We start from the raw sequence: 19,737 nt of genomic DNA, 5'->3' as shown, positions 1-19,737 counted from the left end.
ACATAATTCGCCACTTCCTGGCCTTCAGACCTTTTGTAGGTGTAGAACTGGTACCTCGCCATCAGAACACTTTCCTTCAAGTTCAGATGCTCCAAGACCATTGTGCACAAATCATCCTATGATTTCTCTGTGGGGTTTCGCTGGAGCAAGCAGATTTTTCATGAGGCCATACGTTGGTGCCCCGCAGACGATGAGGAGAATTACTTATCGTTTGGCAGCGTTTGCTTCTCCTTCCAACTCGTTGGCCACGAAGTATTGGTCGAGACGCTCCATGAAGGTTTCCTAATCATCTCCCTCCGAGAATTTCTCCAGGATGCCCACTGTTCTCTACGTCGTTGGGTTCATCATCTGTATCTCATCGTCAGTTGTTGTATTTGTGAATAAAGAGTCTGACTGGATACTGTGAGCTCAAAGTAAAGTGTGACCTTAGTCTTTTATTGCAGGTCTCCAGAGTGCCTCTCCAGCCTGTGAGGCCTCCTTAAGTACCTGTGTTCCCAAGGGATTGTGGGATCCCTTGAGACTCCAGAGGATGAGCCCTCTGGTGGCTGTACAAGGTATGTACAAGTTTACATACATAACAGTATGCAAGTACAGCAAGTGATCAGGAAGGCCAATGGTATATTGGCCTTGATTGCAAAGGGATGGAGTATAAAAGCAGGGAAGTATTGCTATAGCTATATAAGGTATTGGTGAGGCCACACCTGGAATACTGCGTGCAGTTTTGGTTTCCATATTTCCGAAAGGATATATTTACTTTGGAGGCAGTTCAGAGAAGGTTTATTAGGTTGATTCCGGGGATGAAGGGGTTGACTTATGAGGAAAAGTTGAGGTAGGTTGGGCCTCTACTCATTTGAATTCAGAAGAATGAAAGGTGATCTTATCGAAACGTATAAGATTATGAGGGGGCTTGACAAGGTGGATGCAGAGAGGATGTTTCCACTGATAGGGGAGACTAAAACTAGAATGCATGATCTTAGAATAAAGGGCCGCCCATTTAAAGCAGAGATGAGAAGAAATTTCTTCTCTCAAAGGGTTGTAAATCTCTGGAATGCGCTGCCTCAGAGAGCTGTGAAAGCTGGGACATTGAATAAATTTAAGACAGAAATAGACACTTTCTTAAATGATAATGGGATAAGGGGTTATGGGGAGCGGGCAGGGAAGTGGAGCTGAGTCCATGATCGGATCAGCCATGATCTTATTGAATGGCAGAGCAGGCTCGAGGAGCCATATGGCTTTTCCTGTTCCTATTTCTTATGTTCTTATATTTCAGCACAATAGATTTTTTTAAAGAACAAGTTGCACTTTTTTGATCTTTCAATGTTTTCAGCTAAAGGTGTGTTTCAATATAAATCTATTGGTAAATTGCTCTAAGTCCAGATCCGCAGAGAGAGCCAGTGATCTCCCTGAGGCTCCCTCACACTTTGCCCATTTCTCGGCTGGGGCCGGGGTAGCCTGGACCAGGCCAGGTGGCTGAGAGCGGGTGCGGAGCCGTGCGATGGGCCTGCACTGAGCCAGGCCGGGGGCCCTGAGGGTGATGTGAGGGCGAGTCCTGGTGGACAGGTGGTCAGTCCTGGAACCCTCACCAAACATCCCTCCCATTCACTATCAAAAGCCTACGTTCTTCACCAAACTCAAAAATAATCCACTACAATCATTATTAGAATACAATAACAATATGTTAGTAAAAGAAAGAGAGAAAGAAAGAGATAATGAGAAAGAGAGAGAGAGGGAGAAAGAAAGAGAAAGAGAGAGAAAGAAAAATGAATTTCTCATCCCATTCCAAGCTCAGTGCCACCCAGCTCGACTCCATTACATCAATAATATTAATCCCATTTACTATTTAATATTGAAGAGAAGGTTTCTGTGAAGTTGGCGTGAGTTTGAATGACTCAGGAATGGCTGCATCTGCCGTAACTTCTTTACATTCTTCACATTTCACACTGCTCTTGGGATGTGCCAGTATTTCCCTTATACCAGCCCCGCCTTGATGCTCAGTGTTAAACCTCCGACAGGGGATCAACTTTACTTGTGTCATCAAGTAAATGCCAGTAAACCATTGGCTAATACTGTCACTCCGAGAGAAAGGTGGTTCACCACACTGATTCAGGGCCATGGACCAGAATGTTAATGCGTTGGTCTGCAATACAATTCTCCTGGCTGCTGAGAATATCCCACCTTGTTACTCAGACTTTGCCTGAAGATTAAATCCAAGTTCTTCATAAATTCCAAACTCAATCTTAAACAGTTCAATTTAAACCGAGGAAGATGAGAGTTAAAGCCAGTCATGAATCTGTGGAATTCTCTGCCTCAGAGAGCTGTGGAGGTTGAATATTGAATATATTTAAGGTGGAGATAGACAGATTTTTGAACCATAAGGGAGTGAAGGGTTATGAGGAGTGGGCAGAGAAGTGAAGCTGAGCCCAAGTTCAGATCAACCATGATTTTATTAAATGGCGGAGCAGTCTCAAGGGACCAAATGTCCTCCTCCTGCTCCTATTTCTTATGTTCTTATCATCCCCAGTCTCCATTACTGGGTCTGTAATTTCCCCCCGCCCCCCGTTACCCCGTTACTGGGTTTGTAATACCCCCCCATTACTGGGTCTGTAATTTCCCCCCGCCCCCCGTTACCCCATTACTGGGTTTGTAATACCCCCCCATTACTGGGTCTGTAATTTCCCCCCGCCCCCCGTTACCCCGTTACTGGGTTTGTAATACCCCCCCATTACTGGATCTGTAATTTCCCCCCGCCCCCCGTTACCCCATTACTGGGTTTGTAATACCCCCCCATTACTGGGTCTGTAATTTCCCCCGTCCCCCGTTACCCCATTACTCGGTTTGTAATACCCCCCCATTACTGGGTCTGTAATTTCCCCCCGCCCCCCGTTACCCCATTACTGGGTTTGTAATACCCCCCCATTACTGGGTCTGTAATTTCCTCCCCCCCCATTACCAGGTGTGTAACCCTTTCCCCCCCATCCCACCCCTCCCCCCCCGTTACCGAGTGTGTAATCCACCCCCCTCATTACTGGGTCTGTAATCCCTCTCCACATTACCGAGTCTGTAATCCCCGCCCGCCCCATTACCGGGTGTGTAACCCTTCCCCCCCCCCCATTACTGGGCCTGTAATTCCCCCTCCCCTTCATTACCGGGTCTGTAATTCCCCCACCCCGGTTACCGGGTCTGTAATTCCCCCCCCCCTCCCCATTACCGTGTCTGTAATTCCCCCGCCCCGCCCCCTCCCCCCCCCCGGTTACCAGGTCTGTAATCTTCCCCCCACCATTACCGGGTGTATAACCCACTACCCCCCCTGCCGTTACCGGGTGTGTAACCCTCTCCCGCCGCCCCCCCCCCCCCGTTACCAGGTGTGTAATTACCCCCGTTACCGGGTGTGTAATTTCTCCCCCCCCCCATTACCGGGTGTGTAATCTCCCCCGTTACTAGGTGTGTAATTCCCCCCCCGTTACCGGGTGTGTAACCCTCTCCCCCCCCCCGTTACCGGGTGTGTAATCCCCCCTGTTACTAGGTGTGTAATACCCCCCCCGTTACCGGGTGTGTAACCCTCTCCACCCCCCGCCCCCTTCCCCCCCCCCGCCATTACCAGGTGTGTAATTTCCCCCCCCCTCCCGTTACCAGGTGTGTAATCCCCCCCGTTACCAGGTGTGTAATTTCCCCCCCCCCCATTACCGGGTGTGTAATCTCCCCCGTTACCAGGTGTGTAATTCTCCCCCTCCTCCCGTATCCCCCCCGTTACCAGGTGTGTAATTCCCCCCCCCTCCCGTTACCGAGTGTGTAATCCCCCCCGTTACCAGGTGTGTAATTTCCCCCCCCCCATTACTGGATGTGTAATCTCCCCCGTTACCGGGTGTGTAATTCCCCCCCCCCCCCGCCCCTCCCCTCCCCACGCTGTTACCTATGGAATCTTACAACACTGAATGAGGCCATTCGGCCCATCATGTCTATCCCGGCTCTTTGTAAGCGCGATCCATTTTAATCCCACTCCCCAGCGTTTTCCCACAACCCTGCAAATGAGTCCTCTTCGAGTATGTAGCCAATTAAGTTTTGAAAGCTCTTATTGAATCTGCTTCCACCATCCATTCAGGCAGTGTGTTCCAGATCAGAGCACCCTCTGTGTAAAACAATTTATCTTCATTTTCCCTCTGGTTCTTTTGCCAATTGTTTTAAATCTGTGTCCTCTGGTTCCCGACCCTCCTGCCACTGGAAACAGTTTCTCCTTATTTACTCTATCAAACCCCTTCAAAATTTTCAACACCTCTATGAATTCTTCCCTTAACCTTCCTTGCTCAAAGGAGAACAATTCCAACTTCTCTAATCTCTGCATGTAACTGAAGTCCCTCATCCCTGGAACCATTCGAGTAAATCTCCTCTGCACCCTCTCCAAGGCCCTGACATCCTTCCTAAAGTATGGTGCCCAGCTCTGGGCACCAGCTCTGGCCCAACCAGTCATTTGTAACGGTTTCTTCTTTATGTCACCCTCAATTAAGTTCCGTTGTTGGCGGTAGTTTACCCGATGGAATTCCTCTGTCCAGTATTTTAACAGAGATGTTAAGACATTTTCTTGGACACTCGGTGTGACAGCAGCTCCCGGTGTTGTTCCAGGTAGTCCTGGCAATTGACCCTCCATAACCACAGGCAGCTCCCCCATACTGACAGTCAGTGACCCTTGGGGACTGTGCGGACTATAACTGCATCACAAGTCTCTCTGCATATCCCTAAGCGAGATTAAAGCTCGGCCCCAATCACCGTGTAAATTTTCACCATTCTTTTTTGCTTCTTTGGAAGCTTTTTCAATGGTGTCAGTCGTGGCTCAGTGGGCAGCACTCTGACCTCTGAGTCAGAAGGTTCAAGTCCCAGTCCAGGTCCAGAAACCTGAGCACAAAACCTAGGCCGACACTCCCAGAGAGAGAAAACGTTGAAAGATGTAGACAGGTTTTCTTGTCAACGTTATGAAATTATTTTAAATGTTGCATTTAAAACGTTTGCATTTCCAGCAGGTGACAGAGTATGATTTAAATTTTTTTGAAATAAATAAAAAGGTTTGAGAATGTCTTAGCTGTACTGAGGGAGTGCCGCACTGTCGGATGGGCAGTGCTGAGGGAGCACCGTACTGTCGGAGGGGCAGTGTTGAGGGAGTGCTAAACTGTTGGAGGGGCTGTACTGAGGGAGCGTTGCACTGTCAGAGGGGCAGTACTGAGGGAATGCTGCACGGTTGGAGGGGCTGTACTTAGGGAGTGCCGCACTGTTGGAGAGGCAATGCTGAGGGAGCGCCGCACTGTCAGATGTGCCATCTTTCAGATGAGATGTTCAACCGAGGCCCTCATCGGCTCTCTCAGGTGGATGTAAAAGATACCAGATTGAAGAAGAGCAGGGGAGTTCTCCCCAGTGTCCTGGGGCCAATATTTATGCCTCAATCAACATCACTAAAGAGATGATCTGGTCATTATCACATTGCTGTGTGTGGGAGTTTGTTGTGAGCAAATTGCCTGCTGCGTTTCCCATATTACAAAAGTGTTTCCCCGTTCCTGGCCAGCATCTGCGCACATTCAGAGGCTGAACTCCAGGATATAGTCGATGTATTTACTGAGGCATACGAAAGCATTGTCCTTACGCTAAACATCCGTAAGACAAAAGTCCTCCACCAGCCTGTCCTCGCCGCACAGCACTGTCCCCCCAGTCATTAAGATCCACGGCGCAACACTGGACACCATGGACCATTTCCCATAAGAGTCAACAAAAGCAGACATTGATGAGGAGATTCAACACCGCCTCCAGTGCACCAGTGCAGCCTTCGACTGCCTGAGGAAAAGTGTGTTCGAAGACCAAGCCCTCAAATCTACCACCAAGTTCATGGTCTACAGGGCTGTAGTAATACCCATCCTCCTGTATGGCTCAGAGACATGGACCATGTACAGTGGACACCTCAAGTCACTGGAGAAATACCATCAACGATGCCTCCGCAAGATCCTACAAATCCCCTGGGAGGACAGACGCACCAACATTAGCGTCCTCGTCCAGGGTAACATCCCCAGCATTGAAGCTTGATCAGCTCCGCTAGGCAGGCCACATTGTCTGCATGCCAGACACGAGACTCCCAAAGCAAGCGCTCTACTCGGAACTCCTTCATGGCAAATGAGCCAAAGGTGGACAGAGGAAACATTACAAGGACACCCTCAAAGCCTCCCTGATAAAGTGGGACACCTGGGAGTCCCTGGCCAAAGACCGCCCTGAGCAGAGGAAGTGCATCCGGGAGGGCGCTGAGCGCCGCGAGTCTTATCGCCGAAAACAAGCACAGGCAACGAAGGAACGCACGGAAAACCTGTCCCACCCTCCCTTAGCCTCAACAACTGTCTGTCACACCTGTGGCAGGGACTGTAGCTCTAGTATTGGACTGTTCAGCCACCTAAGGACTCATTCTAAGAGTGGAAGCAAATCTTCCTCGATTCCGAGTGAGTGCCTATGATGATTACAAAAGAGACTGCACTTCAAAAAGTATTTTGTGGTCATAAAGGATTTTGAGACGTCCTGAGATTGTGAACGGCGCTATAGAAATGCAAGTCTATTTAATTGCACCCCCAGTCTGTCAGGGGAGGGGGAAGGTTCCCTGTAATTGTTTACGGGTCAACAACATCCAGTGCATGAGCGAAATCTGTCTCATTGTCTGCCAATTGTTTATTCATTGATTATAAATAACCGATCCATTGTTTATTTCTTTCAAGGCTGTAATTATCTTCACCCTAATTCATCGCCCTGTTATACCGCAAAGGGTGATGGGTGAGGAATGACAACTGGAAAGGAGTCTGGATTAAATAAAGGAAATGGTCACTGTGAGGGCAGCCCAGAGAGTTCAGGGGAGTTGGGGGCACACAGCTTCACTGACAGAATCCTTCATGTACCCCAGCTCCAGACTTCCGGGAGCAGAAAAGCAACCGATGCACCTCAGCTCCGGATTTCCGGGAGCAACGGAGCAACCGATGCACCCCAGATCCGGATTTCCAGGAGCGACAAAGCAACAGATGCACCCCAGCTCCAGAATGTTGTGAGCGACGATACCACAAGGAATGCACGCAGGGAACAACCAACACCAGGCGACAGCAGCCCAGTTGACATGGAGAACTCCCCGTTAACACTGCTGGCGTCCCCTGGTCGAAGCAACCCCAAGGCAGAGGACAACCTATATCTCAGCCCAGGTACAGTAGAAGATTTTAAAGGGAACAGGTCACAGGGCCAAAGGACTGCGTGTTTGTAATGTAATGTTTGGACTGTAATCACCAATTTAAAAATGGGTTTAAAGATTGCATCCATTAACGTGCGTAGCATTAAGTTGACTACGTGATGTGGTTCCTTCCACCTTGGGGTACCTCGCCAAGGTCAAGGCAGACCTGCTGTTCTTGCAGGAGTGAAGCCTGCCGTACTTCAGCAGTTACCGGCAGTGGTTGCAATGGTGGTCCCATGGACCATCCATCTGGACAGGAGGCAATGATTGCCGTTCCTTCGGCCTGGGCATTCTGCTGCAGGGAGGCCACTTCACCATCACCGAAGTCAATGAGGTGGTGGATGGCCGCCTCTTCGTAGCAGATGTACTGTATAAAAATGTTCCTCTAAGGCTAATTAACGTGTATGCCTCACCTCTCAGAAGTGAGCAGCTGGCCCTCCTCCAGCAGCTCCCACTGCTGCCTACAACATCCAGATTAGTTGTTCTGGGCGGTGATTTCAACTGCTTCATCGATGCGTCTGGACGATCCAGCAGAGCCGACAGCAAACTGGACACCACATCCAGACTCCTGATGGATGTGGTAAAAGATGCTAAGCTGTGCGACATCTTCAGCATCCCTGTAGACGGAGCACCGGTCAGATACACCTGGTCGAGACCAGACGGGTCCGTCCGTTCCAGAATAGACTTGCTGTTTGTATCCCACATGCTCAAGGTCAGATCCACTGACGTCACACCGGTGTTTTTCTCCGACCACTGCCTCTTACTGGCCGACTGCCTCCCACAGGAAGATCAGAAAGTTGGCAGGGGGATATGGAAGCTCAATATGAAACTGTTGACCCGGGAAAATGTTGAGGAACTCAAGAAGGATTACAAAAGTTAGAGAACTGTAAAACCCCTCTGTGATTCCCCAATAAACAATCAAGACAAACGTCAAGAGGTTCTTCATCTTCAAAGGTGTTCAGGAGGCGAGAGGAAGACAAAGGGAATTGTCCCAACTCCAGAAGAGTATGCAAAATCTGCCCCTGCTGCAATATATGGGGGTCGATGTCATGAGAAACTCCAAGAGCCTCGCTCTTTGCCTCAGAGTCCTCCAAAATCATCTTCCACTCCAGAGTCAGTTCTGTTGAGCAGAATGAGACGTTTCTTCTTCCAAAAGGTACACAGAGCGAGCTCTGTGATCAACAGCCTAAAGGAAGAAGATGGTTCTGTGACGTCTTCGCAGCCTGACATGCTGAGGATCAGCAAATCCTTCTATGCAGGGCTGTACGGCGTCACGCCCACAGACCACGTGGCCTCCCAGTCATCTATCTCAGAGGCCTTAGATGACAGCGAGCGGGAGAGTCTGGACTACCCGCTAACTCTGGATGAGCTGATAAAGGCTGTCCAGTCCCTCGAAATGAGTAGAACTCCCGGAGGCGATGGCTTACCGGTCGAGTTGTATTTGGCTCTGTGGGACTGGATAGGCCCAGACCTGCTGGAAGTATACGGGGGTATGCTTTTAGCCGGAAGCATGTCAGAATCAATGAAGAAAGGCATCATCACCCTCATCTACAAGCAGAAGCGAGCGAGGGAGGAAATCAAAAACTGGCGGCCCATTTTGCTGCTCAATGTGGACTACAAGATTCTGTCGAAGATCATCGCAAACAGGGTCAAGTCTGCTCTGGAGCTGGTGATCCACCCGGACCAGACCTGCGCTGTCCCTGGCAGGAAGATCTCTGATAGTCTCGCGCTACTCAGGGCTATAATCGCCTATGTGCGGGACAGGAGGGTGGACACCTGTTTAATCAGCTTGGGCTAGGAGAAGGCCTTTGACAGGATATCGCACACGTACCTGATGGACGTGCTCACCAAGATGCGGTTTGGGGAGGGTATCCGCAATTGGATCCATCGCTCTACACAGACATCAGTAGCACAGTTCTAATCAACAGGTGGGAAACTGAAAGCTTTCCGATCAGATCGGGAGTCAGGCAAGGCTGTCTTCTCTCCTCTGTCTTGTTTGTGTGCTGTATCGAGCCCTTTGCCGATCCATCAGGAAGGATGCAGCCATTGGAGGGGTGACAATCCCAGGCAACGGGGGCGCTCTGGTCAAGATCTCCCTGTACATGGACTACATCGCCGTTTTTTTCTCGGATCCACAGTTGGTCCGCAGATTGCTCACAATCTGCGACCAGTTTGAACTAGCCTCGGTGGCGAAGGTTAATCGCCGCAAAAGCGAGGCCATGTTCTTTGGAAGCTTGGCTGACCGATCCTTTATTCCCTTCACCGTTAAGTCAGATTGCCTGAAGGTGTTGGGAATATGGTTCGGAGCGGATGGGGCGTGTGCCAAAAACTGGAAGGAGCACATCAGTAAAGCCAAACATAAACTGGGATGGTGGAAGCTGCGTTCCTTCTCCATTGCAGGAAAGAACCTGGTCATCAGGACTGAGGTGCTCTCGGTGTTGTTGTACATGGCAAAGGTCTGGCCCATACCCCACTCCTGTGCCGTGGCAGTCACCTGAGCCATTTTCCATTTCATCTGGAGATCGAGTCCGCAGAGACACGATGTACAAATCTCTGGACAAGGTAGGACAGGACGTTCCGAACGTGGACCTCATCCTGATGGCCACGTTTGTGTGCGGCTGCATCAAGTTGTGCATAGAGCCTTCGCATGCAAACACCAAGTGTCACTACGTACTGAGATTTTATCTGTCCCCGGTGTTGTGAAGGATGGGTCTGGTCAAGCTGCCGTGGAACGCTCCAACCAGTTGGACCATGCCTGACCACCTGTCCTTCATGGAAAAGTTTTTCAAGAAAAACACCTTTGACCACAAGGCCATAAAGCAGTGTTCGGCACGCAAGGTTCTGGATGCCCTACGGAAGAGGGAGATAATGGATCCTGTCGGGCGGTTCCCCGAGCAGACAGTCGAACTCGTTTGGCAGAATGTCTCTGGTTGACGGTGAGACAGGCCCTACCCGTCAGATCCTTCATGCACAGCCGAGGTTTCAGAAACACGGCACTCTGCTCCCGAGTCGGCTGTGGTGCAGACGAGACTGTCATCCATCTCCTCCGGGATTGCCCCTTTGCAAGGCAGGTCTGGAAGGAGATCCAATGGTTGCTGTCAAGGTTCATCCCAAGCAGCTCTGTAACACAGGTTTTCTGCGCTCTGAGGACTGTTCCCAGGGACGCACACTGAGACAGACATTATCTGCTGCTGGAGGGCCATCAACTCGGTGAAAGACGAACTTTGGTCTTCCCGAAACTTGCTGGTCTTCTAGAGCAAGAAGATGTCCACGGCCGAGTTGCAGACTGGCGCAATCCAAGGTCCAGGAGTACGTGCTGAGGGATGCACTAAAGGTTGGTGCAGTCGCTGCAAAGGCATGATGGGGTAGAGCCACAGTCTAAGGCCCTTCCACTACGGTAAACCCGGGGGATGTTATCAGACCCCCCTCGGGCTGTACTTGTTATTCTGCTTGCATGCATAGAGCACCATGTACTGAAAAACACCTGTGTTGTGCCATGTATAATGGAAGTCTCTGCACTGTTTAGTAACTTGTAAAGAAATTTAAATGTATTCTCATCCGTTCCGTGTACTGCTTTCATCTGCATAGTGCTACATGTAATGTGATTCGTGATTGGTATTGAAATGTATCCTGGAATGTAATGTAAACCTGTTCTTATCTGCTCCATGTAATACCCTTATTTGTACAGTACTACATGTAATATGATTTACGGATTGTGCTAAACTGTACCTTGAAATGAAATGTATGCTAGTGCATTGTATGGAACTGCTGTCAGCATCCAAACGAATTGTATGGAATTGCCGACCACAAGGTTCTGAACTATTTTCCAATGTACTGTGAAAATTTTATATGAATAAAATATATTTTTGAAAAAAAAAGACAGAACCTTTCATACAGCACGGTGTAGAATTGGGGATCAGTAAAGGAATGTGACAGGCAAAGAAGGCAATTATATTGTACAGTGGGCACAGTCTGACCTTCACCACTTGCACAATGTCAGCCCTGGCTCAGTGGACAGCACTCTCGCCTCTGCATCAGAAGGTTGTGGGTTCAAAGCCCACTCCAGAGACTTGAACACAAAAATCCAGGCTAACACTCCAGTGCAGTGCTGAGGGAGTGCTGCACTGTCGGAGGGGTAATGCTGAGGGAGCACCGCATTGTCGGAGGGGCAGTACTGAGGGAGCACTGCACTGCAGGAGGAGCAGTGCTGAGGGAGCGCCGCACTGTCTGAGGGGCAGTGCTGAGGGAGCGCCGCACTGTCTGAGGGGCAGTGCTGAGGGAGTGCCGCACTGTCAGAAGGGCAGTACTGAGGGAGTGCAGCACTGTCGAAGGTGCTGTCCTTTGGATGAGATGTTAAACCGAGGCTCTGTCTACTCTCTATGGTGGACATAAAAGATCCCATGGCACTATTTCAAAGAAGAGCAGCGGTGTCCTGGGTAATATTTATCGCTCAATATAACAAAAAAAAAAGATTATTCGATCATTGTCACATTGTGGGAGCTTGCTGTGTGCAAATTGGCTGCAGCGTTTCCCACCTTTCAACAGTGACTACACTCCAAAAGTACTTCATTGGTTGTAAAGCGCTTTGACACGTCCGGTGATCGTGAAAGGCGCTATAGAAATGCAAGTCTTTCTTTTATATCTCCTGATGTGGCTCGATGTCGAATTGTATATGTTTTGCGCTCATGTGAAGCACCTTGGGAGGTGTTACTGCGGTGAAGGCGCTACATAAATGCAAGCTGTTGCTGTGAAAGTGCTTTGGCGCTGGTTGCTCGGGTCCTGGGGATCCGTTCTCCGGGTAGTTTGGGGGCAGGGAGCTTTGACACTTCCCACCAGTGCGCCGATCCTTCACAGAATCTCCAGCACTGTTTCCTTCGCAACCACAAGCAGTTTGCTTGATGGAGCTGGCGCCAGATCCCTCCCCAAAGGTTCAGAAGTCAAGGGCTCGCCAGGTAAATTAATCCGGAGAGAGGTTCCCGGAAGAGAGCGAACGAGACAGGGGCGGCACCACTTCACTGCACATCCTCTCCTGGAAAAGCCAGTTGTACTTAAGCTAATGCCGCTGTAACAGGGCAACTCAATGCATAATTAAAGCTCGCAGTCATAATACATAATGCAGCAGGCAGGCTGGGCCCGGTCACTCACACACACAGTCCCAGGTCATTCGGTTGGGGAAACAAGAGGGCAGAGATGAAAGGTGGAAGATACACATTAGATAGAAGAGAGAGAGGGCGGGCACAGCATGTTTGCAATGATTGAGGCAAGAGATCAGAGAGAGAGATTGAAGGAAAGCAGAGAGGGGGTGGGGTGTTGGGGAGGGGGTGTAAGGGAGGGGGTGTGGGGAGGGGATGTAGGGTATGGGTTTTAGGGGAGTGGGTGTAGGGAAGGGGGTGTAGGGGAGGGGTTGTATCGGAGGGAGTGTAGGGGAGAGGGGTGTAGGGGAGGGGGTTGTAGGGGAGAGGGGTGTAGGGGACTGGGTGTAGGGGAGGGGGTGTAGGGGACTGGGTGTAGGGGAGAGGGGTGTAGGGGACTGGGTGTAGGGGAGGGAGGTGTAGGGGAGCAGGGTGTAGGGGAGTGGGGTGTAGGGAGGGGGTGTAGGGGAGGGGGTGTAGGGGACTGGGTGTAGGGGAGAGGGGTGTAGGGGACTGGGTGTAGGGGAGGGGGGTGTAGGGGAGCGGGGTGTAGGGGAGCGGGGTGTAGGGAGGGGGTGTAGGGGGCCTGCCTAGCGAAACTGATCGAGTGTGGTCAGTGCTTCAATGCTGGGGATGTTAGCCTGGACGCTAATGTTGGTGCGCCTGTCCTCCCAGGGATTTGCAGGATCTTGCGGAGACATCATTGGTGATATATCTCCAGCGACTTGAGGTGTCCTCTGTACATCGTCCATGCCTCTGATCCATACAGGAGGGCGGGTATTACTACAGCCCTGTAGACCATGAGCTTAGTGATAGATTTGAGGGCCTGGTCTTTGAACACTCTTTTCCTCAGGCGGCCGAAGGCTGGACTGGCGCACTGGAGGCGGTGTTGAATCTCCGCATCAATGTCTGCTTTTGTTGACAAGAGGCTCCCAAGGTATGGGAAATGGTCCATGTTGTCGAGGGCCGCACCGTGAATCTTGATGACTGGGGGGGGCAGTGCTGTGTGGCGAGGACAGGCTGGTGGAGGACCTTTGTTTTACGGATGTTAGGCGTAAGGCCCATGCTTTCATATGCCACAGTGAATACATTGACTATATCCTGGAGTTCAGCCTCAGAATGTGCACAGACGCAGGTGCTGTCCGCGTACTGTAGCTCAACGACAGAGGTTGGGGTGATCTTGGACCTGGCCTGGAGGTGGTGTAGGTTAACCATCTTCCCACTGGTTCTGTAGTTTAGTTCCACTCCAGCGGGGAGCTTGTTGACTGTGAGGTGGAGCATGGCAGTGAGGAAGATTGAGAAGAGGGTTGGAGCGGTGACACAGCCCTGTTTGACCCCGGTCCGGACGTGGATTGGGTCTGTAATGGATCCGATGGTAAGGATCAAGGCCTGCATGTCATCGTGGAGCAGGCGAAGGATGTTGATGAACTTTTGAAGGTATCCGAAATGGAGAAGGATGCTCCATAGACCCTCATGGTTGACAGTGTCATAGGTCTTTGTAAGATCGAAAAAAGCCATGTATAAGGGCTGGCGCTGCTCCCTGCATTCTTCCTGCAGCTGTCGCGCTGCAAAGATCATGTCCGTTGTGCCCCGTAGGGGACGAAATCCGCACTGTGATTCCGGGAGGAGCTCCTCAGCCACAGGGAGAGGACGATCATGAAGAACTCTAGCGACACTTTCCCAGTGGCTGATACCAGGGATATTCCCCTGTAGTTGCTGCAGTCAGACTTGTCCCCTTTTTTAAAGATGGGCATGATCACTGCATCTCTGAGATCTCCCAGCATGCTCTCCTCCCTCCAGATGAGAGAGATGAGGTCATGTGTCCACGCCAAATTTAGCACCTCAACAGGGATTCCATCCGCACCCATAGCCTTGTTGTTCTTGAGCTGTTTTATGGCTTTGCCTACCTCGTGCAACGTTGGGGTTTCACTGAGGTGGTGGCGGGTCGCATGCTGTGGGATGGAATCGAGAACGCTCGAGTCAAAGGAAGAGTCTTAGTTGCTGGTGGCTATCAGGGCCCGCTGGAAGGAGCACTTCGAAGATCCCCACAACATATTGATGAAACACCAGAATATTTCATCTATTATTAGATTGTTGAAGACAAACTGTCCAATAGGCTGTGGCTCAGGCTGTTGAGGGCCCGGATCAGGAGCCTGAAATCTCCAGTAATGTTCAACAGGGCAAGAATCCAAATATTTAATTTCACCTTCACACACACACATACAAACATCCATGGACACACACACACACTCACACACACGCTCACACTCACTGACACACACATACTCACTGACACACACACACACAAACTGACACTCAGATACACTCAAACTAACACACACACACTCACTCTATGCAAATGTTCCATACCTCGGGAGCCCACTATCAGCAAGGGCAGACATTGATGATGAGGTCCAACACCGCCTCCAGTGTGCCAACGCAGCTTTCGGCCACCTGAGGATGAGAGTGTTTGAAGACTAGGACCTCAAACCTGGCATCAAGCTTATGGTCTACAGGGCAGTAGTGATACCCGCCCTCCAGTATGGCTCAGAGACATGGACCATATAGAGTAGACACCTCGAATCACTGGAGAAATACCACCAACGATGTCTCCGCAAGATCCTGCAAATTCCCTGGGAGGATAGATGCACCAACGTTAGCGTTCTCGATCAGGCCAACATCTCCAGCATCGAAACACTGACCACACTCGACCAGCTCCGTTGGGCGGGCCACATTGTTCGCAAACCCGACACAAGACTCCCAAAGCAAGCGCTCTACTCGGAATTCCTACATGGCAAGCGATCCCCAGGTGGGCAGAGGAAACATTTCAAGGACACCCTCAAAGCCTTCTTGATAATGTGCAACATCCCCACTGGCATCTGGGAATCCCTGGCCCAAGACCGCCCTAAGTGGAGCAAGAGCATCTGGGAGGGTGCTCAGCACCTCAAGTCTCATCGTCGAGAGCATGCAGAAAGCAAGCGTAGGCAGCGGAAGGAGCATGCAACAAACCATGCTTCCCATTCACCCTTTCGCTCAACCACTGTCTGTCCTACCTGTGACAGAGACTTTAATTCCTGTATTGGACTGTACAGTTACCTGAGAACTCACTTTTAGAGTGGAAGCAAGTCTTCCACGATTTCGAGGAACTGCCTATGATGATGATGGTATGTGTGTGTGTCCGTGTGTGTGTGCGTATGTGAGAGTGTCTGTGTATGTGAGTGATATGTGTTTGTGTGTGTGTATGTGTCTGTGTATGTCTCTGTGTGTGACTCTGTGTGTGAGAGAGAGTGAATGTGTGTGTGTGAGTGTGTGTGTGTGTGTCCCTGTGTATGAGCATGTGTGTGTATGTGTCTGTGTGTGAGTGAGTGTGTCTGTGTGTGAGTGTATGTGCCTGTCTATTTCTGTGTGTGCATCAGTGTGTGTGTGTGTGTGTCTGTGACTGTGGCTGTGTATGTGAGTTTGTGTGTGTGTCTGTGTCTGTATGTGTGTGAGTGTGTGTCTGTGTATGTGTCTGTGAGTGTGTGTCTGTGTGTGTGTCTGTGAGTGTGTGTCTGTGTATGAGTGTGTGTGTGTGTCTATGTGAGAGAGTGTGAGTGTGTATGAGTGTTTGTGTGCGTGTGTATGCGTGTGAGTGTGTGTGTGTGTAAGTGTGTGGCGCCATGTATGTGAGTGTATGTGTGTGCGCGCCTGTATGTGTGAGTGTGTGAGTGTGCATCTGTGTGTGTGTGTGTGTGAGTGTGAGTGAATGTATGAGAGAGTGTGTGTGTGTGTGAGTGTGTGTGCATGTGTGTCTGTGTGTGGGAGAGAATGCGTGTCTGTGAGTGTGTCTGAGAGTGTGTGTGTGTGAGAGAGTGTGTGTGAGTGTGAGTGAGTGTGCGTGTGTGTGAGTGTGAGTGAGTGTGTGTGTGTCTGTGTGTGAGAGTGTGTGTGTGTGTGTGAGTATCTGGGGGGGTGGGGGCGTTGGGGGCGCTTTTGCCCTTTCTATTTCTCACTCAATCTTTCGGTGTTTTGCTCTCTGCTTCTCTCTCACTTTTTTTCTCGCAGATTATATCACATCCGGCAATATGTAAAAGACTTGTTGAGGCTGCTGTGTGCAGCCCCGGACCTGCTCTCCGCACCTGGCCACTCTCCCAAGGTGCCATTGCCCGGAATTTTGAGCTGCAGCAATCGGTGTGTGGAGTGCGGCTGGCGGGGCAGAGAGGGCAGCACTTCACCCGAGCTGGCCGCGGCATTGCCCCACAGTCTGATTGAAAACTTCAACACCATCGCTCTTGGAACAGAAAGAGAATTATTGCATCACAGCTCGGACTCGGCTGCAACAGCAATCTCTCTCCAACACTGACCAGGGGTAAAGCTGGGAACTCGCTCTGTCGCTCCATATACTTTTCTCTCTGTCACTCTCTATTTCTCGCTCTGTAACTTTTGCCCCCTCTCTCTCTCTCTTTCTTTCTGTCACTCTTTCTATGTCTCTCTCTCTGTCTCTCCCTCTCTCTTACTGTCTCTCTCTAATCTCTCTCTGTGTTTCTCTCTGTGTATCTGTCTCCAACTCTTTCATTATGTCTCGTTTGCTCTCTGTCTATTTCTCTGCCTCTCTCTCGCTGTCACTCTCTCTCTCTCTCTCTCTCTCTTTCTCTGCCTCTCTCTCGCTGCCTCTCTCTCTCTCTCTCTGTCCCTCTCGCTCTCTGTCCTCTCCCTCTATCCCTCTATCCCTCTCCCTCTATTACACACAGCAGAACGTTTTCTGTGACACTGAGCCGCCCTTTCCTTTGGCTGTTGTCGCAGTAAATAGTTTCTTGTGCATTTTTCTCCAGTTTAATTCAAAGCTTCGGTTCCAATATTCTGATTCTCAGTTTCATTCTGGAACTTTCGCTAAATGGATAGCAATTGCAAAACTGCCCGAGTATTGAAAGAGTCTCTGTGACAGCTACATATTGGTCCGTGTAGGAGCGATCTCCAGCCCTGGGTGTGTGTTTGTGACTCTGTGTATCTGTCTGCTGTGTATGTGTGGTGCAGTGTACTGTGTAGTAGCAAGTGTATCTCCCTATTGATAGCAGCGAAAGTGTATGTGTGTAATAGGGGTCGTTGTTCCTGTGTACAGGTGAGAGCGCCGTGTGTATTGTAAGAGTGTCTCCATATTATGTGAGAGGCAGGACGTGTATGTTCAGTGTGAGAGAGTATTTCTATAAGTGTACCAGCTCCTGTCTGGGCACTTCCAGTGTTGGGGGGAGAGGGGGGGAGGGGGTGCGTGTAAATGATGTGTGTGCACCAGCTCTGGACTGGATACTGTCAGTACGAGAATGCCGGTGCATGTACCTGTGAGGCAGGAGTGCTGCTTGTCACTGTGAGCTGTGCTCGGTCTGGGGACAGTGCAGATTGACAGGCTCAGCCCGGTGGTCTCCCGGTGCTGTTGGAAGATGAGGCAGAGTGTGATATTTCCCATGAATCCAACTCACTAAAAACCCGCCAGGTTCGCAAAACAATATAATTTCTCATCTCCGCCACTTGTACCTTTCGATAACAGCATCGCCGCTCTCAGTGCCGGGAATGGCCGCTCTGACCCCCATTACTGAGCAGGCGGGCTCGGAAGGGAAAGAACTCGCTCCGATATAAACCGCACTCCTTGCCTGAATGGGCAGTCTGTGTCATCTCAGCTCAAGTGTCGACTATTGTGTGTCCGGCAGAATGTGTGAGAGAGAGTGAGAGACAGAGTGTGTGAGAGAGAGAATGTGTGTTTGTGTGTGTGTGAGAGAGAGAGGGAGAGTGAGAGGGAAAGGGAGAGAGAGTGAGAGAGAGAGAGGGAGAGGGTGAGAGAGAGTCAGAGGGAGAGGGTGAGAGAGAGGGAGTGGGAGAGTGAGAGAGAGAGGTGGAGAGAGAGAGAGAAAGAGACAGTGAGGGAGAGAGGGAGAGAGAGAGGGAGAGAAGGGAGACTGAGAGGGAGAAAGAAGGGAATGAGAGGGAGAGGGAGAGTGAGAGGGAGAGTGAGAGGGAGAGTGAGGGAGAGTGAGAGGGAGAGTGAGAGAGAGTGTGAGAGAGAGTGAGAAAGAGGGAGAGGGAGAGAGAGTGAGAGAGAGAGAGGGAGCGTGAGAGGGAGTGAGAGAGAGTGAGAGTGAGAGGGAAAGGGAGAGAGAGTGAGAGAGAGAGAGGGAGAGGGTGAGAGAGAGTCAGAGGGAGAGGGTGAGAGAGAGGGAGTGGGAGAGTGAGAAGAGAGAGGTGGTGAGAGAGAGAGAAAGAGACAGTGAGGGAGAGAGGGAGAGAGAGAGGGAGGAGAAAGGGAGAGTGAGAGGGAGAAAGAAGGGAATGAGAGGGAGAGGGAGAGTGAGAGGGAGAGTGAGAGGGAGAGTGAGAGGGAGAGTGAGGGAGAGTGAGAGGGAGAGTGAGAGAGAGTGTGAGAGAGAGTGAGAAAGAGGGAGAGGGAGAGAGAGTGAGAGAGAGAGGGAGCGTGAGAGGGAGAGTTAGAGGGAAAGAGAGGGGAGAGAAAGGGAGAGGGAGAAAGAAGGGAAAGAGAGGGAGAGTGAGAGGGAGAGTGAGAGTGAGAGCGAGTGTGAGAGGGAGTGAGAGGGAGTGTGAGAGGGAGTGTGAGAGGGAGAGTGTGAGAGAGAGTGAGAGAGAGGGAGAGTGAGAGGGAGAGTGAGAGGGAGTGTGAGAGAGAGTGAGAAAGAGGGAGAGGAGAGAGAGCAAGAGTGAGAGAGAGAGAGTGTGAGAGGGCGAGGGAGAGAGAGGGAGAGTGATAGGGAGAGAGAGGAAGAGAAAGAAGGATAGAGAGGGAGAGAGAGGGAGAGTGAGAGGGAGTGAGAGGGAAAGAAAGGGAGAGAGAGGGAGAGGGAGAGAGAAGGAGAGGTAGAGTGAGAGTAAGAAGGAGAGCAAGGGAGAGAGAGGGCGAGTGAGAGAGAGTGAGAGGGGAGAGAGGGAAGAGAGAGGGGAGGGAGAGAAAGGGAGGGGAGGGAGAGTGAGAGGGCGAGAAAGGGAGAGTGTGAGGGAGAAAGTAGGGAGTGAGAGGGAGAGAGAGTGAATGAGAATGGGAGGAAGGTGAGAGACAGAGAGAGTGAAGAGAGGGAGAGTGAGAGGGAGATTGAGAGAGAGAGGAGAGCGAGGGGGGAGAGAGAGGGAGAGAGAGAGGTGAGAGAGAGAGAGAGAAGGGAGAGAGAGAGGGAGAGAGAGAGAGGAGTGAGAGAGAGGGAGAGGGAGCATGAGAGGGAGCATGAGGGGGATAGAGAGGCAGAGTGAGAGAGAGTGAGAGAGAGAGGGTGAGAGGTGAGAGGGATAGAGGGAAAAGGAATGGGGAGTGAGAGAGAGTGAGCGAGAGGAAGAGAGGGAGTGTGAGAAGGAGAGGTGGGAGAAAGAATGAGAGTGAGAGGGAGTGTGAGAGAGTGAGTG

This window comes from Pristiophorus japonicus, chromosome 3 (genome assembly GCF_044704955.1).
Source record: "Pristiophorus japonicus isolate sPriJap1 chromosome 3, sPriJap1.hap1, whole genome shotgun sequence".
NCBI lineage: Eukaryota > Metazoa > Chordata > Chondrichthyes > Pristiophoridae > Pristiophorus > Pristiophorus japonicus.
The sequence above is the reverse complement of the archived record's forward strand: the minus strand, read 5'-3'. Positions refer to the sequence as shown.